The following is a 24,116-nucleotide window of genomic DNA, read 5'->3' as shown; positions in this document are numbered from 1 at the left end:
GATCAGCCCCCCTGCATCTCCACGATCTGCGTGGGGCCCTTCTGCTGTTTGCTGTGCACCGCGTTGTTTGGCTACTAGCCGGCTGGCTTGTGGCCCTCTGAACGACGCCCAACGACTTCACGACTGCTGGTCTGGTTGCTCCAGGCTGGCCTTTGCTTCCTTCTTCAAGAGAGGCACCCCGGACCCTCCTGGTCCACTCCAGACGCCATTTTAGGTCCACCGCGTGGGCTTGAATTTGCCAAGGCTTTGTTGCCCAATCCTGGGTCCAGCGACGCCGACAGCTTCTATCTTCGTGGGACAGCTCGATCCTCCATCCTGGTCGCCGACAACGCCTCCTGGTCCGTGAGATCTTCGAGTCAAGCGTCACCCACTCACCTAGTCGAGGTGGCTACCATCCGGTGCCCTCCTGGTGCCCACTGACTACTGGCTAGTAGTCTCGAACTTGGTCCCCTCTGCTTTCAGGTGTCATCTATCTTCAAGATCCAGGCTTGGATCCGACTGAACTTTCTTCACTGGTCACCGGCCAGCATCTTTTCTTCCGGCTCCTGGTCCGTCTACGAGGATTCCCGACGTCTTTTCAGACCTATGCAGCTGCAGCCCCTGGGCTAGGTAACTTCGGCATTTCGGTGCCCCAGCATAGCCTCACTATCCAAGGGTCAGAATCTACTTTCGTTTTCTCCCTACCAGGTCGGGTTCGCCCGAGAACACTAACTTTCTAATTCCTAGCTACCATAGACTTTTGTCCCGCATCTCGCGTGAGAGTGCACACACTGCACCCGAGTCCCCTAGGCCTCCTAGACATAATCTAACGATTCCCTAGTCAAGTCCTAGCGATTCCAAAAGCTATTAGTACTGTACTTACCTGCTAGGAATTTCGCATTCCACTTTCAGAGTATATGGTTTTCCGTGCCCCTCGGGCATTTGTATATACTGTGCTAACTTAAGTATTTTTGTAAGAGTTTTGGTTTGTGCTTAGTACCCTGTCCTCATAAAGAGTACAGGGCTGTTGTGATCTTTAAATAAATAACTGTTTATTTTCATAACACTTGTGTGGTGTCCTTTCACTTGGTATTCAAGGGGTATATGTGTGGTAAACAGCTGGCTTAACGCGCCCTCTCGAGTCTTTAGCCTTAGACTGCTCGTATCCACGCTACTAGGATAGCTGGTCTATAAGGTTGACTTACAACCAATCATCAATAAGGGTTGCTGGACTGATACATAGTGTTCACTAGAATAGTGAGCACTGCATATCAGGCCACCTTCTCACAGGACCCATAGGCGATAAAACAACCCTCAAACTTTCAGAATGATTTTGCTTGCTCCATAAAATACTAAACTTCTCTATGGGGTGTCAAATGTATATACCGTCTCTTCTGCAGATCAGATACTGGGGTGCAAATTATTAAATTGAAATGCAAATCCAATATCATATAAAAGAATGAACAGTGCACATAATGATATCATATCTATGAAAAATGTGTCGCTCCTTTGAAGAAGGTGTCCTCAGTTTGTCTATAATCCAGCAGAGGTAATGGACCCTCTAAGGGCCATCTTCAAAAGTGTAATAATGTGGTGATACGATAAAAAGGTGCCATGAGTTCAATTTGACTGTACATTATGGAAGACCAGACTAAATGTTATTGACACCTGGATCCCAAATAGGGAGGCAAAGGTGCGCTTGGGCCTGAATACGACACATTATGGGGACAATAATGAAAGGTTATCCTATCCTGGTAAGGTAAGCTGTATGGCTAAAAGTATTTACAGGAGAAGACAAAATAAATCCAGTACCAGAGAGGAAAGGACTAGGTTTTACTAGAACCAATAGAGAATGGATTTTCCATTTCAAGGCTAAATACCTACGTATGTTCCACTTTGTAGATCTTCATAATTAAGTCAGTTTGGCAGTGCTTATATTAGCAGAATCTTAATCTGCAAATTCAAGATGAGGTATATTTTCAGAGCCCAAGCTCTAAAGGTTTTTTTCCAACTTATTTTTATTGCCATGCCTTAATATAACATTTCCATACACAAGCATTGATTAAATGTAGAGACATCAACCCTCTATTAAATCAACATATTCCTACAAACTATATCGTCTCAGGAGAGCTCTGATCAATGGCTCACATGTTTATCACTGTACTACATTTCAATGGCGTCCTCAAATCGCAATATAACAATCGTCTAATATTAAATATACATTTCGTCCGAGTCTTTCACGTGAGTGGTTGGTAGTGTTGCATTAGGGTATGACAAAATAACTCTGCTCCAATAAGTTTACTTAAAAAATAGAACAAGCAACTTCTAGAACAAACTCAAGCCTGAGCAGTGGAGTGGTATGAATTAGAAAACAGCTATTCGTATCTGGGGGGAACTGAGCTTAAAGGTAGAGGGTCTGCCAGGGCGTAACAAATGAGGGAAGAGCTTCCCTCCCCAACATTATCTAACCTTTGCCTGATCTCTTGTCTCCACGGCAATTAGATCGAAGAAAGGAACACATATGCCCTTGACCCAAGCTGTTAAGGTTAACGGTAAAAGGAAGGTATCAACTGAGAACTATTTCTCTGTTGGATGAACAGATTTGGAATCTAAAGAAGCAGCAGCAAAGTATATTCTGGCAGATCTTCGTACCATTATCGTCAAGGGCAAGCCCATATGTATCTTAGACAAGCTGATGGAGTTTCATACCTTTTGGAGAGTTCTGTAAAAGAGCGCAGTTCGGTGAAATGCAATTAGGGACTTTTCTGATCGCTTTCTGTGTGCCATTATCAAGTTCTTCTGTGTGGCCAGCCAGTTTATCTGAGAAACCCCAGTGTCTTGGCATATGGATTGGGAAGCTGCTTTCATAACCATTGTTGATGAGCTTGATGATTTCTACCCAGTGTATTCACTTTTCCATACTTCGATTATATGACGCATAGAAAATAGTTGTTGAGACAGACTTATTCATATCTGATTTTCCATCGGACGGAAGAGTGTGGTTCACTTAAATCACTGTTTTCAGGAAAAACTATAGTAGGTGTGATCTCTATGAAAAATCTAAACTCTAGTCTTGGAAAAGTGGGATAGAGAAAATGTGTTGCAATGTAATGTTACTCCAGTATTGGAACTTTCATAGATTCCCATGCTTAAATCATTCCCCGTCGTCGAGATGGGAGGCTCGGTATACATAAAATAGCAATAAAAAACAATTACAAAAAAAGAAACTGCTGTCATTCCAGTCTTGCTGCGTCTGGAGAAAAAATACAAGGCCCCTGACGACAGTCCAGCATCCTTAACAGGTCAACTGAAGCCGGATTCAGTGATATCACAGGCAGCTCAGAGAAAATCATGCAACCCTTCTGCGCCCCTTACTACTCTTGATAAGGAAGGCAGACGCCTGGATAATGCTGGTACAATATTTTCCTTGATGGCAAGTCTTTTGATTAGAGCGGCAAATGTGTTGGCGATACTTGGCAGGTATGGTCGTCAGATGTGGTGTGACCTCTCACCATATCTAGACCAGCTGCCTCAGGAGTCCAAGGTGGAAGCAAAGAAAATCTTGCAGAAGGGAGAGGTTACATCAGCTGAGATTATCAACTGCGCAATGGACATTGCCACGACTGCTTTCCGCTCGCTAGCAGGCGCAGCTGTTCTTCATCCCCAAGGCTGGCTAAGGGCGGCATGGTTCCGGCCTGAGGTACAAAACAAAATCTTGGATCTTCCGTTTGATGGGGATGCATTATTTGTAGGCTTTCCTGTTTTCAGTTTCTATTTTTGGTAAATTCTGGTGGGGTTTTTTCAGTTTTTTCAAAACCCTAAAAAAACAGTGGTTACACATTTTCGTGCCATTAAAAACAACAGAAACAGTGTTTTTCCGGTGTTTATGGAATTTTAATTTAATTTTAATTATTGCTTACTTTCTGCACTGATAGTGCATGTGTATAGATAGCGTGTGCACATGCTATATGAGGTCCAAATAAATGTTTACTGCACCAGATTGGACTACAAAGTCAACAGCATTCTTCATTAACGATTTTGACAGACCATCATACAACTTTTTCACATACGTAGCTGAATTACCGCAAATACAAACTATCATTCCAATCTTTATTGAACTTGGTAGGAACTTTTTTCAACAGCATTCCAATTGACACTACGTTCCATGTTTGTCTAATGTCTGGTGTCATGTTTTCACCATTATCTCAGATGCTTTGTGACAACATTCTTTTCAAATATACCTGTCACTACATCTTGCATTGAATGTTTAAAGCTTGAGGTGTTTGGCAATTCACTCTACAATCAATACTGACTCACTAGCAAAGAAGGATGATGTATCAAAGGATTTCACCCATTCCTTGTCTGTGGGTAAATGTGACGGTACATATTAGGAAATATTCTTATGAAACCAGCCGTTTTACCCATCAGTGAAATCAAATGAGCAAAAATATCAAATATGATTTTGATATTTCCAGATTCTCTACAGTTTATAAAATAACTAAACAAGACCTAAAACATGCCTCTGAACACTGGATCTTTAGACCAAAGACCACAAACATGAAAAAAGAAGGAAGACAAGACGATGTTTTAGTGACATTAGTAAACAACAAAACTTAAGCAGAATAATGTATTGGCTCCTTCAGGAAGAAATAAAAATGTCTTTCACTCACCTTTTCCTTTCTTTGAATGGCACTTAGTTTGTGATTGCAATGGTGTTTTTTCAGTGTTTATTTGTTTACACCGGTGATGGCTATTTTCCTTTCAGTGGGGTTTTATCAGTTATTATAGGTTTAAACCTAAAACCAGATAGCCTAATTATTTGGTAAACATATTAATGATGTCCTCCAATACATCAAAAAGGATACGGAAACAGCAAGATCCTTGGGAACCCTACAATATCAAAATGTTCCTTTCCGTGGAGCCAGAGGAAGTAGTACTACAACCTACAGGGGTTCATACCAGCAGCAACGATATCCTTCTGACAGTTCAACGCCTCCGTCTCATCATCCATCTTACCATCAAAGACGAGGCCAGACCTCTTCTTTCTCCAGTATTAGGGGTGTCTTTTATAGATTCACATGCTTGAATATTCCCCGTCGTCGAAGTGGGAGTCCCACGGTAAATAAAATAGCAATAATGCTAACGAATATATATATATATATATAAATATATAAAGTATCATATAAGTAGTAAAACAGATAAAATATATACTGAAAAACCTTTACAAAGGTTACTACATAGGAATGCATTAGAGAGAAAAAAACTAATTTGCAACATATCAGTGTCATTATGTTAGTCCAAACTGCAGCCAATCAGGCTCAAGCACCCTCTAGAACCTTCTCCTCAGAAGCTCAAGCCCTCAGATTTTCTACCGCACGTCGTGTGAAGGGAGTCTCCCTGAGCTCTGCTCAGTTCTTTTCCAATTATCTACTCTTCTCAGTTTTTTCACAAAGATGTCAAGTAAGAAGTCTTTATTTAGACCTTGTTCCTCCTGTGGGAAATTGCGTTTATTTGAAAAGGACCCTCATGACAAGTGCATTTACTGCCTGTACCCTGATCACAAAGTGGTTGATTGTAGGTTATGTAGAACTTTCAATCATAAAACCCTTAAGGACAGGGAGGGTCGCCTCCTATTATGGCTTAAGCGCCTTCAAGATAAGGACGCGGTTGTTTCTGACGCAGAAAGCCTTCAGTCAGCTCCTTCTTCTGTGGCTTCTAAGCGTGGCAGTGTTCAGGAGTTACCATCTCCTTTCCTGAAGAAAAGAAAGCTGGCTTTGACTGTGGCTGCAGTGCCACCTACTGCTTCTGTGCCTGTTATAACTACGCCCACGAGATCTGGCTCTCAGGCGTCTTTTCCAGCTTCTATTAAAGTGGTTACACTTTTAACAGCGCGGTCGTCGCTGGGCTCGTCGACGACCACTCCGACGACGAGATTGGCTGCTGTGGCTTCGTCTACAACTACAGTCACGACGACATCGGCGTCGTCATCGTCGACGAGAATCTCGACGACGGCTCTCTCGTCGACGAAAGCCTCTGTTTCTTCAATCTCGTCGACGATCCCTATCATATCGTCGACGAAGAAGCCATCGTCGATGAAGAAACCATCGTCGTCAATCCCATCGTCGACGAAGGCCTCGTCGACGAAGCTCCCGTCGACGGTGACGACGAAGCTCCCGTCGCCGAAGATTCCGTCGACGAAGATTCCGTCGACCAAGATTCCGTCGACCAAGATTCCGTCGACCAAGATTCCGTCGACCAAGATTCCGTCGACCAAGATTCCGTCGACGAAGGCGCCGTCGATGTCTAGGATGCCGCCTACAACACAGTCACCGTCGACGGCCCAGACGACGTCTACTACATCGTCGACCACAGCATCATCGACGGGCTCGTCGATGAGCAAACCAGCGACAGTAGTGCCTAAGCCTTCTAGGTCCACGGAGGCGCCTATAGACTCACCGTCTACGGCGACTGCTTCAATATCGTCATCATCTACGCAGGGCTCTGCGTTGACAGCAACTTCCAGTTCTTCATCCTACGCCAACATGCCTTTAGTGCCCTTGGACACTTCAGTTTCTGCTGTACAGTCCTCATTCAATAAGGAGGAAGATTCCGCTTTCCACTTTCAATCCCCTGCTCTACAACCACCACTTCACTTGTTCGTGTCTGACCATGAGACTGAGTCAGTTCCGGATGACACTATTTATGGGGATGCCCGGAGTCCATCCGATTTAATCATTAAATGCCAGGACACTACTTCTGAAGAAGAAGAAGAGGTTGAGCAGGTAGATCAGCACGAAGACCAATGCGTGCAAATTCCAATGACGTCTATTCCAAGGACACTTTTCTCTAACCTCCAACACATGTTGGACGATTATAATAGACGTTTTCCGCCTACCCCCCAGGGTACTCCCGTTCATGAATCTGTTGATGTAGCACTTTCGCATCAACCTCTACAAACACCTCCTAGACAGTCGGCTCCGTCAGTACATTTGAGTGCTCCTCTGTCTACTAATCCACTTACGGACACTGACTCAGAGCCAGAGAGAGAGGAAGGTGAAGTTTGTCAGGATTCAGATGGTGAGCAGGATCCTTATTTGGTGGAATTTGATAACTATCGGGTTCAAACACCCTCGCCACAACAGGGCACTTCAAGTGATTCACCTCCTGTGGACATCGCTAGTTTTCATAAGCTTATGGACAAAGCGGCGGACCGCTTCAAGTTGTCAAGGGTCCAGCGTGACGAAGACTGTTTTCTGTATGATTTCAAAAATCAGCCTTATAAGCAGGTGCATACAATACCAATTATTGAATTTATTTGGAAGGAAGGGCAAAAGATTATGAAGGCTCCTAACTCCTTACCGGCCCAAATACCTAGATTGGAGAAAAAGTACAAGGCTCCAACTGGCTCGCCTGCTTGTCTGCTCTCTCATCCAAAGCCAGACTCAGTGGTAACTCAGCAAGCACAATGTCGTGCACGTAATCCTACAGCGCCTGTCACTTCCCCTCCCGATAGAGAGGGTCGCCGATTGGATGCAATCGGAAAGACATTTTCGTCCATGGCTTCAACTTCAGCCCGTGCTGCGAATGCTCTCGCAATTTTGGGTCGTTTCGACCGACAAATGTGGTCAGACATGTCCATCTTTCTTGCGCAGCTTCCAGAGTCATCCAAAGCGGAAGCGCTCCAGGTCCTTCAAGATGGTCAAAGAGCTTCGGAGGAGATTATAGACTGTGCTGTGGATGTGGCGAATACTGCATTCCGTATCCTTGCCAGTGCGGCGGCGCTCCGACGCCAGGGATGGTTAAAGTCTACTTCTTTCAGGCAAGAGGTCCAGTCAATGATAATTGACATGCCGTATGATGGCGAATCTTTGTTCGGTTCCCAAATCGATGCTTCTTTGGAAACCATAAAGAAGGATACCGACACGGCAAAGTCGCTTGGATCCTTACAATTTAAGAAACAGCCCTTTCGTGCAGCACGGGGGCGGGGCACCTCGTCCAATTTTTCCAGAGGAGGACAGTCACAGTACCGCCAGTACAATCAGGGAAACCAACGGTACTCAAATCAACAGTCTGCTCGTCAACAACAATCCAGACCCTATAGAGGGAAGTCCAATTACAGAGGTGCCAACAACGCCAACAAACGACAATGACTTGCCAGTTCAACAGGATGTTGGAGGTCGAATCTCGCAGTTCTACTCTCAGTGGTCTCAAATAACATCGGACCAATGGGTGTTGGACATTGTGCGCAAGGGTCACGCCTTGGAATTCACAGAGTTTCCTCCTCCATCTCCGCCTTCGGGTCCGCCACCTCCCCATCTAGAAGAACTACAACATCAAGTTCAACTATTATTAACGAAGGGTGCAGTCGAAGTGGTTCCTGTATCTCAGCGGGAGAAAGGCTTCTATTCGAGGTTCTTCCTCATTCTAAAGAAGACGGGGGAGTGGCGTCCCATTATGGATCTGAGGTATCTCAACCTCTTCCTGAAACAACAGTCCTTCCGCATGTTAACGTTGTCAGAAGTCTTGCGGTTTCTCTTCAGCGGAGATTTTTTGACGACAATAGACCGGCAAGACGCCTATTTTCATGTACCAATCATTCCTCAACATCGAAAGTACTTGAGATTCAAAGTAGGACACAATCACTATCAGTTCAAAGTCCTACCGTTTGGCCTCAGATCAGCTCCTCGTGTGTTCACGAAGGTTCTGGCCCCGGTCATGGCTTATCTGCGTCTTCAGCGAATCCAAATATTTCCTTACCTGGACGATTGTCTTTTGAAATCCCAATCCGCAAGTCAGCTGCATCACGACACACGTTTGTGCCTCATCCTCTTCAACTCTCTAGGGTTGACCATCAATGTAAAGAAGTCACATTTCACACCTCTGCGAAGCAGGACATTCCTCGGGGCGGTGATAGACACGGACGTGTCAAAAGCGTTCATCTCCACCGAGCGGAGACAGAAGATAGTTCATCTGGTCTCCACCATCAGATCAAGAAAGTCAGTTTCAGTGCGAATGTTAAAATCATTTCTGGGGATGGCATCATCTTGTATCGCACTGATCCCGAATTGCAGGTTACGTACCCGTCCTATTCAGGAGGAATTGGACCTACAATGGCGACCGGGGTCGTTCAACGACCAAGTGACAGTCACAGCTGGCATGAAGACCAGTCTGCTCTGGTGGGAGCAACGGACCAATCTGAACCAAGGGGTCTCTTTCCTTACCCAGACTCCAGATCTGACATTGACCACGGATGCGTCCATGGACGGATGGGGAGCCCATCTCCTGGACCTTTCCATCAAAGGAAAGTGGACGGCGACTCAGAAAACCTGGCATATCAACAGGCTGGAATTGCTGGCGATCTTCCTAGCGCTAAAGGCTTTCTTACCAGTGGTGCACGGAGAATCGGTGCTGGTTCAAACAGACAACACCACCAGCATGCACTACATGAACAAACAGGGAGGCACAAAATCTCAGCCCCTGTCTTGTCTTGCCCAAAGGATTTGGGAATGGGCACTTCGTCACCACATTTCTTTGACAGCAGTCCATTTGCCGGGAGCGTCAAACATCCTGGCAGATTCCCTAAGCAGGTCTGCGTCATCCACTCACGAATGGGAGTTACACCAGCCGACTCAGGACTTCGGGTTCCACAAATGGGGTCATCCCAAGATGGACCTCTTTGCAACTCCAGTGAATCGGAAATGCCAGACTTTCGCCAGTTGGCATCCACATCCGGAATCCAGCGGCAATGCCCTACTCATGGATTGGACCGGCCTATTTGCCTATGCGTTTCCACCACTCCCATTGGTGCCAAGAACGTTGTGGAAGATGCGCAGGCAACCCTGCCGCTTGATTTTAATCGCCCCACGTTGGCCCAGACAGGTGTGGTTTTCAGAACTCCTTCTAATGTCCCAATGCAAACCCATTCGTCTCCATCCACGTCCGGACCTTCTGACAATGGACGGCGGACAAGTTTGTCACCCAGACCCGTCAACGCTTAAATTGTGGGCATGGAACCTGGATTCATTGAATTTGCCTCTTTAAGTATACCTCAGGACTGTAGAGACATTCTAGCGTCAGCTAGAGCTCCATCAACAATCAAAACATATAGGTTAAAGTGGAAACGCTTCTGTCATTGGTGCGCAGCATCCAACGTACACCCTATCAGTTCCACTCCAGACCAACTGTTACCGTTCTTTTTAAGTCTTGCTCAGTCTGGTCTTTCACATGCCACATTGAGAGTCTTTTTGGCGGCCATCTCACGCTACCGTCATGATGGCTCTACGTCTCTCTGTTCATCCAGAATCATCAGACAGTTCTTTAAAGGACTTTTCAGGAAGTTCCCTCCGTTAAGGCGCCCTCCTCCAGCTTGGCACCTCAACGTGGTGTTATCTCAACTTATGAAACCTCCATTTGAGCCAATTCATCGTTCAAACCTCAAGTTTCTAACCTGGAAAGTGGCTTTGCTTTTGGCTTTGACTTCGTCTCGTCGTGTAAGTGACTTGCATGCTTTCACCATCAAACCTCCATATTTGCAGTTCAAACCTGATGGAGTGTCACTCCGTACCAATCCTTCTTTTCTCCCAAAAGTACCTACTGACTTCCATTTGAACGAGCCAGTTTTCTTAAAGACTTTTTTCCCGGATCCTAAATCCCCTGCGGAACAGCGACTACATTCTTTAGACATCAAACGTTGTCTAAAATTCTACATTTCTAGAACAGCTCCTTTCCGTAAATCCAATCAGCTATTTATAGCATATGAACTACTGCGCAAAGGACACTCTTTGACTAAACAGACAATAACACGATGGCTCTCTTCAGCCATATCGTTTTGCCATCAGCAGGCTGGCAGGCCTTTACCTACTCCAGTGAGAGCACATTCTACGAGAGCGATGGCGTCGTCCGTCGCATTGTTTGCCGGAGTGCCTCTACACCATATTTGTCGTGCAGCGACATGGTCCAGCAGGCACACCTTTACCAGACATTATTGTTTGGAAGCTGTCAACGAAGCGGATACCGCAGTGGGGCAAGCAGTGCTTCGACATCTTTTCAAAGAAGGTGAGCCTCTTTCCCTCCTCCATCCTTGAGATTGCCTTGCTTGTATATATATACATTGTTCTTCAATTGTTTGGAAATATTGCAATCTCAGCTCTAGGAGGTTACTGCTATCTATTCTATTCAAGCATGTGAATCTATGAAAGACACCCCTAATACTGGAGAAGAACAATTGTTACTTACCTGTAAACAGGTGGTTCTCCAGTATTGGTGTCTTTCATAGATTCACATGCGACCCACCCGTCCTCCCCTCAGAGGCTCTTTTCTCCTCATGCGCTATTATTACTAGTGCTACGAAAATCTGAGGGCTTGAGCTTCTGAGGAGAAGGTTCTAGAGGGTGCTTGAGCCTGATTGGCTGCAGTTTGGACTAACATAATGACACTGATATGTTGCAAATGAGTTTTTTTCTCTCTAATGCATTCCTATGTAGTAACCTTTGTAAAGGTTTTTCAGTATATATTTTATCTGTTTTACTACTTATATGATACTTTATATATTTATATATATATATATATTTGTTAGCATTATTGCTAATTTATTTACCATGGGACTCCCACTTCGACGACGGGGAATATTCAAGCATGTGAATCTATGAAAGACACCAATACTGGAGAACCACCTGTTTACAGGTAACAATTGTTCTTCTGTAGGTCTAACTCTAAAGGGAAACCAAATCGCCAGGGGCGTGACACCCCTAAGCGACAATAGCGGCGTACTGGCTCTTCCTGCGGTACCCCCCTCCTTGACAATATCTGTGGGGTGGCAGGGTATCTTAATACCTCCACAACTGGCAACGGATAACATCAGACCATTGGGTACTCAACATCATTCAATGTGGCCATACGCGGGAGTTTGTTCATCTTCCACCTTCCAAGCCCCCTGCCGCCATGCCTTCAAAACATCTGCGTCTTCTGCGGCTCGAAGTTCATCAGATGCTCCTCAAGGGAGCTGTAGAGCCGGACTCCTTTTCTCAGGAGGGAGAGGGTTTCTACTCCAGATTCTTTCTGGTCAAGAAGACGCTTGAGGAGTGGCGCCCCATTTAGATCTCAGGGAACTGAACACCTATCTCATAAGACCCTCCTTTCGGATGGTGTCTCTCCAGGACATTTTATGTCTCCTCAACCCTGGGGACTTTACGACCACTCTTGATCTCGAGGATGCGTATTTTCCCATACCCATTCATCCAGCCCACAGGAGGTTTCTCCGGTTTATAGTAGCCAAGAGCCACTTCCAGTTCAAGGTTCTACCTTTTGGACTTCGGTTTGCTCCGAGGATCTTTACCAAAGTGCTGGCGCCGGTGGCAGCCTTTCTCAGGAAGCAGCATTTTCAGATCTTCCCCTACCTGGACGATTGGTTGCTGAAGGCCCTGACCAGACGTGCAGCAGAAGAAACAGTCGATGCATGCACGCGTCTGTTCATCAATCTGGGCCTGACTCTCAACAGTGAGAAGTCCTCTCCCTGTCCGTCCATGGAAGCACGATTCCTAGGGGCCATCCTGGACACGTCTCTCAACAATGCTTCTCCATCCCTCGAAAGGCAAGAGAAACTGATGTCCATGGCTGAGCTGTTGCGAGGAAGAAAATATCTTTCAGTTTGCCGTTACAAATCCCTGCTAGGAACAATTTCCTCTTGCATTCTTTTAATACCTCACTGCAGGTTGCGGATGCGTTCACTTCAGGAGCAGCTCGACCTGCAATGGCGACAAGTAGACGGATCCTTCGACAAGGTGATGATCACTCTGGCTATGAAAAAGGCCGCTTTGTGGTGGGCGAAGGAAGAAAATATATCCCAAGGCCTATCCTTCGTAATCAATCCAGCTCCTCAGGTAGTGATGGCAGATGCCTCGCTGGAAGGCTGGGGCGCGCTGCTACAGGACTGGCATGTAAGCGGATATTGGTTGCCACAGCACCGCCTTCTCCATACCAATCTCCTGGAACTCAAGGCGATTCATCTGGCACAACAGGCCTTTCTTCCACGGCTGCAGGGAATCGGTGGTTCTCTTCCAGGGGATCCTCATCAATAGTCATAAGCATTAGAATATATATATATATATTTTTTTTTTTAATGTAACATGAAAAAAGTGCCAGTTTACACTGACGAAGGCGGCAACGCCGAAACGCGTTTGTAAACGGATTACCGAGGAGGTCTTTGAATAATAAAAGACTTGGCGAACCTACGCCGTATTGGCTTTGAATGCTCTCATTTCTTTAAACCCAAAAGTCTGGGGTTTTTGCGTTTTGTAAATATATATATATATATATATATATATATATATATATATATATATATATATATATATATATATATATATATATATATATATACATACATATATATACAATAGCAGCCATATAACATCAGAGCTGAAATATGCTGTGAAGATTTTCCACCATACATGAATAATAAGCATTAGAAACATGAGAAACCACACCAAAGATTGTTTAGAAACTGTTTTAATGCTCAGAAAGCAGCAGAAATTCTCATACCTCACTGGAAGCATAGGAAGCTCCCAGGCTGCATTGCAAACACAGTCTAAAAAGACTGAAAAGCTAACCTGTAGCTGAATAGCAATAAACTGACACTGTGCCTTTAAGGCACTCATGACACCCTGTATCCCATCATGCCCATGGGGTGACAGTTAGGCCAGTTGTTCTTTCCAGGTCCTTCAGGAAGGATCCTGGTTACACAGCTCCACTAATTTTCTGTTTTCTGACAGAAAATTGCTCACTTTGAACAACCTTTTTCACTTACTTTGACATTTTTCAACTTGTCAAGTAAGGAGCTGTCTTGTTTAAGTCAGTTTACTGGGCTTTTTCAGTGAAAATGCCTTCACTTTTTGATAAGTGTCCTTCTTGTGGTAACAAGAAAGTAAAATCAGACAACCACGATGTTTGTATCCTGTGTCTGCCTGAAGAACATGATCCAGGCACCTGTCCTCACTGCGAGCACCTGTCAGGAAGAACTCTCAAAGACAGGGAGAGAATTCGCATCTATGGCCTGGCTCATAGGTCATCCAGAGGAAGGTCTCCGGGGAAGAAGGGTTCCAAGAAGACTAAAACACCTTCAAAACACAGGTCTTCCATCCCTTCAGCCTCCGCGTCAGGCTTGGCGCTGAGGAAAGAACCACCGGTGGATCGTTTGGCGTCAAAAAGGCCATCGACGGCGGGCTCGCCGTCGGAAAGAACAGGTACGCCGACTACGTCGAAGGATCCAATTCCATTGTCGAGACCCCCTCCGCCGTCGTCAACCGGGCGACGATAGGCATCTAGAGATGTGACTCCGCCGCCGTCAACCGGGCGACGGTCGGTGTCGAGATCAAAGGCCCCTCCGCCGTCGTCAACCAGGCGGCGATCGGCGTCGAGGGAGGTCACCCCTCCGCCGTCGTCATCCAGGCGACGACCGGCGTCGAAGTGTGACCCCTCCGCCGTCGACAGGAACTCGTCGAGGACGCAGCTTCCGTAAGTGTCTTGTCGATGCTAGTCGTCGAGGGTGCCCAATACCCCTCTGCCATCGTCGCACAGGCACTCGACGTCGAGACCGAAGACTCCGTCGACGACTGGACATAGTCGCTCGACGTCGAGAGAGAGGGCTCCGTCGACGGCAGGTCATCGCCGTTCGACGTCGAGGCAGAGAGCTCCGTCGACGACTGGACATAGTCGTTCGACGTCGAGAGAGAGGGCTCCGTCGACGGCCGGTCATCGCCGTTCGACGTCGAGGCAGAGAGCTCTGTCGACGACTGGACATCGTCGTTCGACGTCGAGAGAGAAGCCTCCGTCGACGACTGGACATCGTCGTTCGACGTCGAGAGAGAGGGCTCCGTCGACGGCAGGTCATCGCCGTTCGACGTCGAGGCAGAGAGCTCCGTCGACGACTGGACATAGTCGTTCGACGTCGAGAGAGAGGGCTCCGTCGACGGCCGGTCATCGCCGTTCGACGTCGAGGCAGAGAGCTCTGTCGACGACTGGACATCGTCGTTCGACGTCGAGAGAGAAGCCTCCGTCGACGACTGGACATCGTCGTTCGACGTCGAGAGAGAGGGCTCCGTCGACGGCCGGGCATCGCCGTTCGACGTTGAGGCAGAGAGCTCCGTCGACGGCTGGTCATCGCCGTTCGATGTCGAGAGACCATAGATCCTCACATAGACATTCGAAGTCGAGATTGTTTGACCCACTGACTCCCCGAAGGCGTTCGGCGGCGAGGGAAGAATGCTCGACGTCGAGGCATTCAGATGTGATAATGGTAACGGAGTCTGCTTCCCGTCATTCCTCTTCCCGGTCCTCTGGCTCCTCAACTGAATCTTCAAGGTCCAGAAGTCCTGTGCGCAGATCTCCTGAGCGTCGGCCAGATCCTTCGGCTGAGCAAGTCAGACTGTCACCTAGATGGTACAAGTCTTTGGACCATTGGCGAAATTCTGGGGCTACCAAACGTATGCAAGAATATGCCAGCCCACAACACAGGTCTCCTCTCAGAATCTGGTAGAGGAGATGGACAAGCGTAGTCCTCCCAGGCGCAAATCACCTGTGAGAACGCCAACCAGATCTCCCAGAAGATCTCGATCTCCCAGAAGAAGACCTCGGTCAGAAGCTCGGATCAGATCTCGCTCTCCTAGAAGGGAGGAGCGTTCAAAAAGATCGCGGGAGCGGAGGCACAGTGCTCACCGTAGACGTCGATGAACTTAGTCTACTTCATCTACCTCTTCTACCAGGTCGTCCAAGAGGGACTACTCCCCTACGTTGACGGACAGTCCTACGTCCAGATCCTCCCCAGTGGATGACATTGGCACGTATCTGGATGTCCTGCAAAGAGGAGCACTGAAACTGAGCATTGAAATGTCTGTCCCTCAGGTAACGACTGTGAGAAGGTGGCCTGATATGCAGTGCTCACTATTCTAGTGAACACTATGTATCAGTCCAGCAACCCTTATTGATGATTGGTTGTAAGTCAACCTTATAGACCAGCTATCCTAGTAGCGTGGATACGAGCAGTCTAAGGCTAAAGACTCGAGAGGGCGTGTTAAGCCAGCTGTTATACCACACATATACCCCTTGAACACCAAGTGAAAGGACACCACACAAGTGTTATGAAAATAAACAGTGTATTTATTAGAATCCCAACAGCCCTGTACTCTTTATGAGGACAGGGTACTAAGCACAAAACAAAACTCTTACGAAAATACTTAAGTTAGCACAGTATATACAAATGCCCGAGGGGCACGGAAAACCATATACTCTGAAAGTGGAATGCGAAATTACTAGCAGGTAAGTACAGTACTAATAGGCTTTGGAATCGCTAGGACTTGACTATAGAATCGTTAGATTACTTCTAGGAGACCCAGGGGACTCTGGTGCAGAGTGTGCACTCTCACGCGTGATGCGGGACAAAGTCTATGGTAGCTAGTAAATGCAAAGTTAGTGTTCTCGGGCGAACCCGACCTGGTAGGAGGAAAACGAAAGTGGATTCTGACCCTTGGATAGTGAGGCTATGCTGGGGCACCGAAATGCCGAAGTTACCTAGCCCAGGGGCTGCAGCTGCATAGGTCTCAAAAGACGTCGGGAATCCTCGTAGACGAACCAGGAGCCTGGAAGAAAGATGCTGGCAGGCGACCAGTGAAGAGAGTTCGAAGTGATCCAAACCTGGATCTTGAAGATGGATGACATCTGAAAGCAGAGGGGACCAAGTTCGTGACTACTAGCCAGTAGTCAGGTGGCACCAGGAGGGCACCGGATGGTAGTCACCTCGACTAGGTGAGTGGGCGCCGCTGTGCTCTGCAGATCTCACGGACCAGGAGGCGTTGTCGGCGACCAGGATGGAGGAGCGAGCTGTCCCACGATGGATGAAGCTGTCGGTGTTGCTGGACCCAGGATTGGGCAACAAAGCCTTGGCTAATTCAAGCCCACGCGGTGGATCTAAAATGACGTCTGGAGTGGACCAGGAGGGTCCGGGGTGCTTCTCTTTTGGAAGGAAGCAAGGGCCAGTCTGGAGCAACCAGACCAGCAGCAGTGATGTCGTCGGGCGTCGTTAAGAAGGCCACAAGCCAGCGGGCTAGTAGCCAAACAACGCGGTGAGCAGCAAAAAGCAGAAGGGCCCCACGCAGATCGTGGAGATGCTGGAGGGCTGATCTTCGGTGCTGGAGCTGCTCAGGGTCGGGGCTTCTCGGACCCCAAAGCACCCACCAGAGGGACACTCGGCGGGCTTGTTGTGAAAAAGTCGTGCAGTCTTGGCGATCGTCGGTCCCTCGAGGTCTCGTCGCACTCACGGTTCTCAGCTTGGCTGTAGAGGTCAGTAGAGGTCAGAGGTGCCAGGGAAGCCGGGTCTCGTCGAGCTGGGCAGTCGGATTCCGGAGGAAGGACTTGCAGCAGACCGCAGTGTTCTTAAGATGGTGCCTGCGGATGCAGGGTGACTACTCCTTAGTCACAAGGGAGAATCTTGAAGAAGAAATCTTGAAGACCTTTCGCAGAAAGTCGTGTCTTGATTCCAAAGATGATCTAATTTGAACAGGGGGGCAGCTCCTATCTTTATACTAAGAAAAGGGGCTGACCCGGTGACTAGGTCCTGCCTATGGGTGGGACTAGGAGGGGGGTGGTTACACCCCTCTCCCATGCCGGACTTTCCCCAGGCCAGGGGCTGGTGTGCCCCTGGAACTGGTTCTGACCGGCCTATGCGTAGTGAGCACCGGGGTGCCACTCAGCAGTCACCTTCCTGTAAAGCCCTGCCTACCCAGGATACACAAAACCCTGTCTGGGATGGTGCTAGCACCGCCCCGGACAGGAAACCCTTTGTCCAGGCTCCCCTCGCTGGAAGGACTCCCAGCTGCAGGGGGTCAGACTCGTGTCTGTGGTGGCAGCATCCATTTTGTGGAGCTGAGGCTTCGCTTAACTTTAACCGGGGTTCACAATTACATACATGTCGTGTCCCTCTAGAAGGGTGGAATGCTAACCCCGTCGCCAGAATTGGCAAGGGGTTAGTATTCCAATTCGTATGACACCTTACTCGACATGTTTTGATAAAGCAATACCAAAGATAGCATTTAACCGCGAGGATTATAATGCACTTAAGAGTATATGGTATGCGTTATCATGGAACAGCTATTAGTACTTGGTTCCGCAAGCTTCAAACGGGCTCAGCTCATGACAGAGCACCATTTCACACGATTCCAAGCACTCTGCCTTCAGGATTATCAAGGCCTGCCATAGGAGTGACTGATAGGAATCTGTGTGTCCATTTTTAGGGTTAGATCTAGGTATACTATATCTAAAGCAAAGGGTGATTACACCACCTTGCCCCAGCTGTCGTGCAGCCAGTTATGTCAGATTTAGATGGCCATCCAGGAGTGGCATAATACATGCTTCAGCCCCTGGTAGGCCCTGGGTACACCTATGCCCTGAGTTACCGGGTCGGATAAGGTGGCCCAGTTCCAATTGGATAATGCACCTAAGGTACACATGTCAATTTAGTGAGAGAACAGCTAGGCTGCGGGTCTGATTGGCAGGCCCACAGCCAGAGAAAGTCGTAAACCAGTGAAACAAAAGCAAAAAATCTGGGTGATCATAGGATTGCAGACCCTACTCTCCTACATAGATTGCAAAAGGAGAATGGACCTAGGCCTAGTTTCTTCTTTTGTAATTTTTTTTAATTGCTATTTTATGTGTACCTAGACTCTCACCTCGACGACTGGGAATGATTCAAGCATGGGAATCTATAAAAGTTTCCAATACTGGAGAACCAAAGTTACAGGTAAGTAACTTATTTTCTTCTTTAAAGGGGTGTGTCTTGCCGTTCTGCAACATATGCAGGCATGTATGTGGATTTATACAGCACAAACTGTCTACAAAGACACTAGAGTAGTGAGTTCCAAGACATTTAGATGTGCTTCCTTTTCCTAAAACAGACCTGAGTCAGAGGATCTAGTGCCAGCTCCTCCTGCGCAGGGGGGGTCCTCAACCTTAAAGTGGGTTTCCATTTAGCCCAAGGCCAACAAATATCTGTGAAATATAGGAGAAGCAAAGGGTCCTAATTACGTTCTGCACTGGGCCCCATCATTTTGCATTATGTCACTATGATCACCAGAGGGCATTCCCTCATTTGCATGGGAGCCTGGCCCCATACAAATGAGGAAACACTTTGCTCTGAGCCCTTGCTGTCTTGGAGACGCAGAGGCAAAAGTTCTGACGGAAGGCGCACTGACAATAGTCACACAGAGGTGATGCACAGTTAGTGCACCCCACAAGGGTGCCCCTCAGAATGGAGGAGAAAGTCTCCCGGGATCCCCTAGGCATCTCCCTGCTGATGGGCACGGTCATTCACTGCATCCAGGAACTCTCTCACCACTTTGGAATATAGGCTGTGTTGCCTCTTGCTCAGTAAAAGACAGACTGGCGACAGACAGCGGTCCACTTTTCACTAGTGCACTTTCACCAATCCAGGCAAGATTTTATAGCTGCGCTGAGGTAAGTGCATGAACTTTCACAGGGTGCACGGTGTCAGTCTGCGCCGAGAGCAACTAGTAAACGTTTCGCCCTAAATGTAATACTGGCCTTGTTATTAAATATGGGCTGCTACCAATTGATTGATTGATTGAATTGATTTATATAGCGCGCTACATACCCAGAGGGTCTCAAGGCGCTTGGAGAAGGGTGGGGGATTACTTGTGGAATATCCAGGTTTTAAGTTGCTTTCTGAATGCTAGGTGGTTCTGAGTGAGGCGAAGGTGAATGGGAAGTGAGTTCCAGGTTTTAGCCGCCAGGTAGGAGAAGGATCTTCCTCCCATGGTGGTTTTGTTGATGCGAGGTACAGCAGCAAGGGCTTGGTTGGAGGAGCGCAGCTGGCGGGAGGGGGTGTAGAAGGAAAGTCGTGTGTTGAGGCAATCGGGTCCAAGTTCGTAAAGTGCTTTGTGTGCGTGGGTTAGGAGGCGGAATGTTATCCTCTTATTGACGGGGAGCCAGTGGAGGTTTTTCAGGTGATCAGAAATGTGGTCGTTGTAGGAAGGTAGATACCCGACTATGGTTACCCCCGACTTTTTGCCTGGTGTTTTGCTGGTTTTCCGACTTAGTTGACCTGGGGCCCTGCCAATCAGGACCCCAGGCCTACTGCTCTCTCTCTAAAATGGATTCCATGTACCTTAGGTACATTTCCAATTGGTACTGGGCCACCTTATCAGACCCTGTAACTCAGGGCATCGGTGTACCCAGGGCCTACCAGGGGCTGAAGCATGTATTATGCCACCCCTGGATGGCCATCTAAATCTGACGCAACTGGCTGCACGACAGCTGGGGCAAGGTGGCGTACTCGCCCTTTGCTTTAGATATAGTATACCTATATCTAACCCTAAAATGGACACCCGAATTCCTATCAGTCACTCCTATGGCAGGCCTTGACAATCCTGAAGGCAGAGTGCGTGGAATCGTGTGAATTGGGCTCTAGCACGAGCCGAGCCCGGTTGCAGCTTGCGGAACCAAGACCCAATGGCTGTTCCATGATAACGCATACCATATCGCTAACTTTGGTATCGCGTTATCAAGACATGTCGAGTAAGGTGTCATACGAATCGGGATCCTGACCCCTCACCAATGCTGGTGACGGGGTTAGCATTCCACCCTTCTAGAGGGACACGACATGTACGTAACTGTGAACCCCGGTTAAAGTTAACTGAAGCCTCAGCTCCACAAAATGGATGCTGCCACCACAGACACGAGTCTGACCTCCTGCTGCTGGGAGTCCTTCCAGCGAGGAGAGCTTGGACAAAGGGTTTCCTGTCCGGGGCGGTGCTCGCACCATCCCAGACAGGGTTTTGTGTATCCTGGGTAGGCAGGGCTTTACAAGAAGGTGACTTCGGAGTGGCACCCCGGTGCTCACTACGCATCTGCCGGCTATAACCAGTTCCAGTGGCACCCCAGCCCCTGACCTGGGGAAAGTCCGGCATGGGAGAGGGGTGTAACCACCCCCCTTCCTGGTCCCACCCCTAGGGCAGGACCTAGTCACGTACCCTCCCCTTTCTTTAGGATAAAGGCAGGAGCGGGGACCCTTCCAAATCAGATCATCTTTGAATCAAGAATACTTTCTACGAAAGGACCTCTCTACTCTTCTCAAGATTTCTCCCTTGTGGCTAAGGAGTAGTCACCCTGCATCCGCAGGCACCATCTAAGAACTCTGCGGTTTGCTGCAAGTCCTTCCTCAGGAATCCGACTGCCCAGCTCAACGAGAACCGGCTTCCCTGGCACCTCTGACCTCTACCCACATCGTCAGCTCAGCTGAGATCCGTGGGTGCGACGAGACCTCGAGGGACCGGCCATCATCAAGACCTGCACGATTTCTTAACCAGCACGACCACCGAGGGATCCTCTGGTGAGTGCTCTGGGGTCCGAGAAGCCCCGACCCTGAGCAGCTCCAGCACCGAAGTGCAGCCTCCCAGCATCTCCACGATCTGTGTGAGGCCCTTCTGCTCTTTGCTGTTCAGCACGTTGTCTGGTTACTAGCCGCTGGCTTGTGACCTTCTTGACGACACCCGACAACCAACGCTGCTGGTCTGGTTGCTCCAGATTGGCCTTTTGCTCCCTTCTGAGAGAGGAGCACCCCGGACCCTCCTGGTCCACTCAAGACGCCATTTTAGGCCCACCACGTGGCCCTGAAATTCGCCAAGGTTTGTTGCCCCAATCCTGGGCCCAGCGACGCCGACAGCATCAACCTTCGTGGGACAGCTCGCACCTCCATCCTGGTCGCAGACAACGCCTCCTGGTCCGTGAGACTGCAGAGCCTAGCGTCGCCCACTCACCTAGTCGAGGTGACGATCATCCGGTGCCCTCCTGGTACCCTCTGACTACTGGCTAGTAGTTACGAACTTGGTCCCCTCTGCTTTCAGGTGTCATCCATCTCTGATCCAGGCTTGGATCTCTACGAACAATCTCCACTGGTCGCTGGCCATCAACTCCTTCCTTCCGGCTCCTGGCTCGTCAGCGAGGACTCCCGACGTCTGTAAAGACTTGTGCAGCCCTTGGGCTAGGTAACTTCGGCATTTCGGTGCCCGCATAGCCTCCTTATTGAAGGGTCCGAGTCCATACCGCTTCCGACTTGCCTTATCGGGTCCGCCCGAGACCACTAAACTTTTCGTGCCCTCGTGCACTTGTATTGATTGTGCACTTGAAGTATTTTCCTAAGAGTTTCGTTGTGTGCTTAGTACCCTGTCCTCATAAAGAGTACAGGGCTGTTGTGATTCTAATAAATACACTGTTTATTTTCATAACACTTGTGTGGTGTCCTTTCACTTGGTGTTCAAGGGGTATGTGATGGTATAACAGCTGGCTTAACACGCCCTCTAGAGTTTAGCCCGAAGACTGCTCGTATCCACGCTACTAGGATAGCTGGTCTAAGGTTGACTTGCAACCAATCACCATAAGGGTCGTTTGGACCGATGCATAGTGATCACTAGAATAGTGAGCACTGCATATCGGGCCAACTTCGCACAGTCGTTACGCGGGATGTCTAGTATGAGTCTGGCTGATGCGTTCTGGATGCGTTGGAGTTTTTTCTGAAGTTTTGCGGTGGTACCGGCGTATAGGGTGTTTCCGTAGTCCAGGCGGCTTGTAACCAGTGCGTGGGTGACCGTTTTTCTAGTTTCGGTGGGGATCCAGCGAAATGTTTTTTTGAGAATGCGAAGAATGTTGAAGCAAGATGAAGAAATGGCGTTGACTTGTCTGGTCATCGAGAATGAGGAGTCCAGAATGACACCCAGGTTCCGTGCGTGGTCTGTCGGGATGGGTGCTTTTCCAAGGGACTCTGGCCACCAAGAGTCGTCCCAGGCAGAGGGGGAGGTACCTAAGATAAGGACATCTGTTTTGTCGGAATTCAGTTTCAGACGGCTGTGCTTCATCCACTCGGCTACTTCTTTCATTCCTTCATGTAGGTTGGTTTTGGCGGTGTTAGGGTCTTTGGTGAGTGAGAGGATAAGTTGAGTGTCATCAGCGTAGGAGATGATGTTGAGGTTGTGTTGGCGTGCGATGGTCGCGAGGGGGCTCATGTATACGTTGAAGAGGGTGGGACTGAGTGAGGATCCTTGTGGCACGCCGCAAATGACTTCCGTGGCCTCTGACTTGAATGGTGGGAGGCGGACTTTCTGGGTTCTTCCGGCAAGGAACGAGGTGATCCATTCCAATGCTTTTCCCTGGATTCCGGTGTTTCTGAGGCATTGTATCAGGGTGCTATGACAGACTGTGTCGAAGGCTGCGGAGAGGTCGAGGAGGATGAGGGCGACTGTGTCTCCATTGTCCAGTAGAGTTCGAATGTCGTTTGTAGCTGCGATGAGGGCGGTCTCAGTGCTGTGTTTGGCTCGGAAGCCGGACTGTGAGGAGTCGAGGGATTTGTTGGTTTCGAGGAAGGCGGCGAGTTGGTTGTTGACAGCTTTCTCGATGACTTTGGCCGGGAATGGAAGGAGCGAGATGGGGCGGTAGTTTTTGAGTTCGGTGGGGTCAGCTGTGGCTTTTTTCAGAAGGGCGCTGAGTTCGGCGTGTTTCCAGCTTTCTGGAAGGTGGCGGAGTTGAGGGAGCAGTTGATGACGTCTCGGAGGTGTGGGGCTATGATGGTATCTGCTTTGTTGAAGATGTGGTGAGGGCATGGGTCTGTGGGGGATCCTGAGTGGATGGAGTTCATTAGGCGGATGGTGTCCTCAGTGGAGATTGGGTTCCATTCATTAAGGTAGTTCAAGGGGGGTGAAGGTACGGCAGAAGGTTGGGTGGGTTGGTCTCTGGGTTGGTTCTCGAAGCTGTTGTGGATGTCTGCGATTTTGTCGTGGAAGAACGAAGCTAGGGAGTCGCAAAGGGTTTGAGAGGGAGTGATGTCGTTGGAGTTGGCAGTGGGGTTCGTAAACTCTTTGACGATGTTGAATAATTCCTTGCTGTTGTGGGCGTTGTTGTCTAGTCAGTCTTTGAATGCGGTTTTCTTGGCAGTCCGGATCAGTTGGTGGTGTATGCGGGTGGCGTTTTTGAAGGCGTCCCTGGTGTTTGGTTCTTTTTTCCAGGCCTTCTCAAGGGAGCGACAGAGTTTCTTGGATTTCTTAAGATCATCGTTGAACCAGGGGGCGTTTTTGTTGCCTAGT

General features: G+C 48.4%; 1 protein-coding gene across 2 annotated transcripts in view; it reads left to right on the top strand.

The window, feature by feature from the left end:
- Positions 1-24,116, top strand: part of SARNP (SAP domain containing ribonucleoprotein) — an 852,488-nt gene that overhangs the window by 560,176 nt on the left and 268,196 nt on the right. The window contains exon 9 of one of the 2 annotated variants that reach the window (XR_015309775.1): positions 1,270-3,276. The exons of the other annotated variant lie outside the window; for it this stretch is intronic. The gene's annotated coding sequence lies outside the window, so the exon portion shown is untranslated. Of the gene's footprint in view, positions 1-1,269; positions 3,277-24,116 lie in introns of those variants that run through there. 2 annotated transcript variants of the gene reach the window in all.

Source organism: Lissotriton vulgaris, chromosome 1_1 (assembly GCF_964263255.1).
Source record: "Lissotriton vulgaris chromosome 1_1, aLisVul1.2, whole genome shotgun sequence".
Classification (NCBI taxonomy): domain Eukaryota; kingdom Metazoa; phylum Chordata; class Amphibia; order Caudata; family Salamandridae; genus Lissotriton; species Lissotriton vulgaris.
Note: the sequence above shows the minus strand (reverse complement) of the source record. Positions and strands in the feature narration are given on the sequence as shown.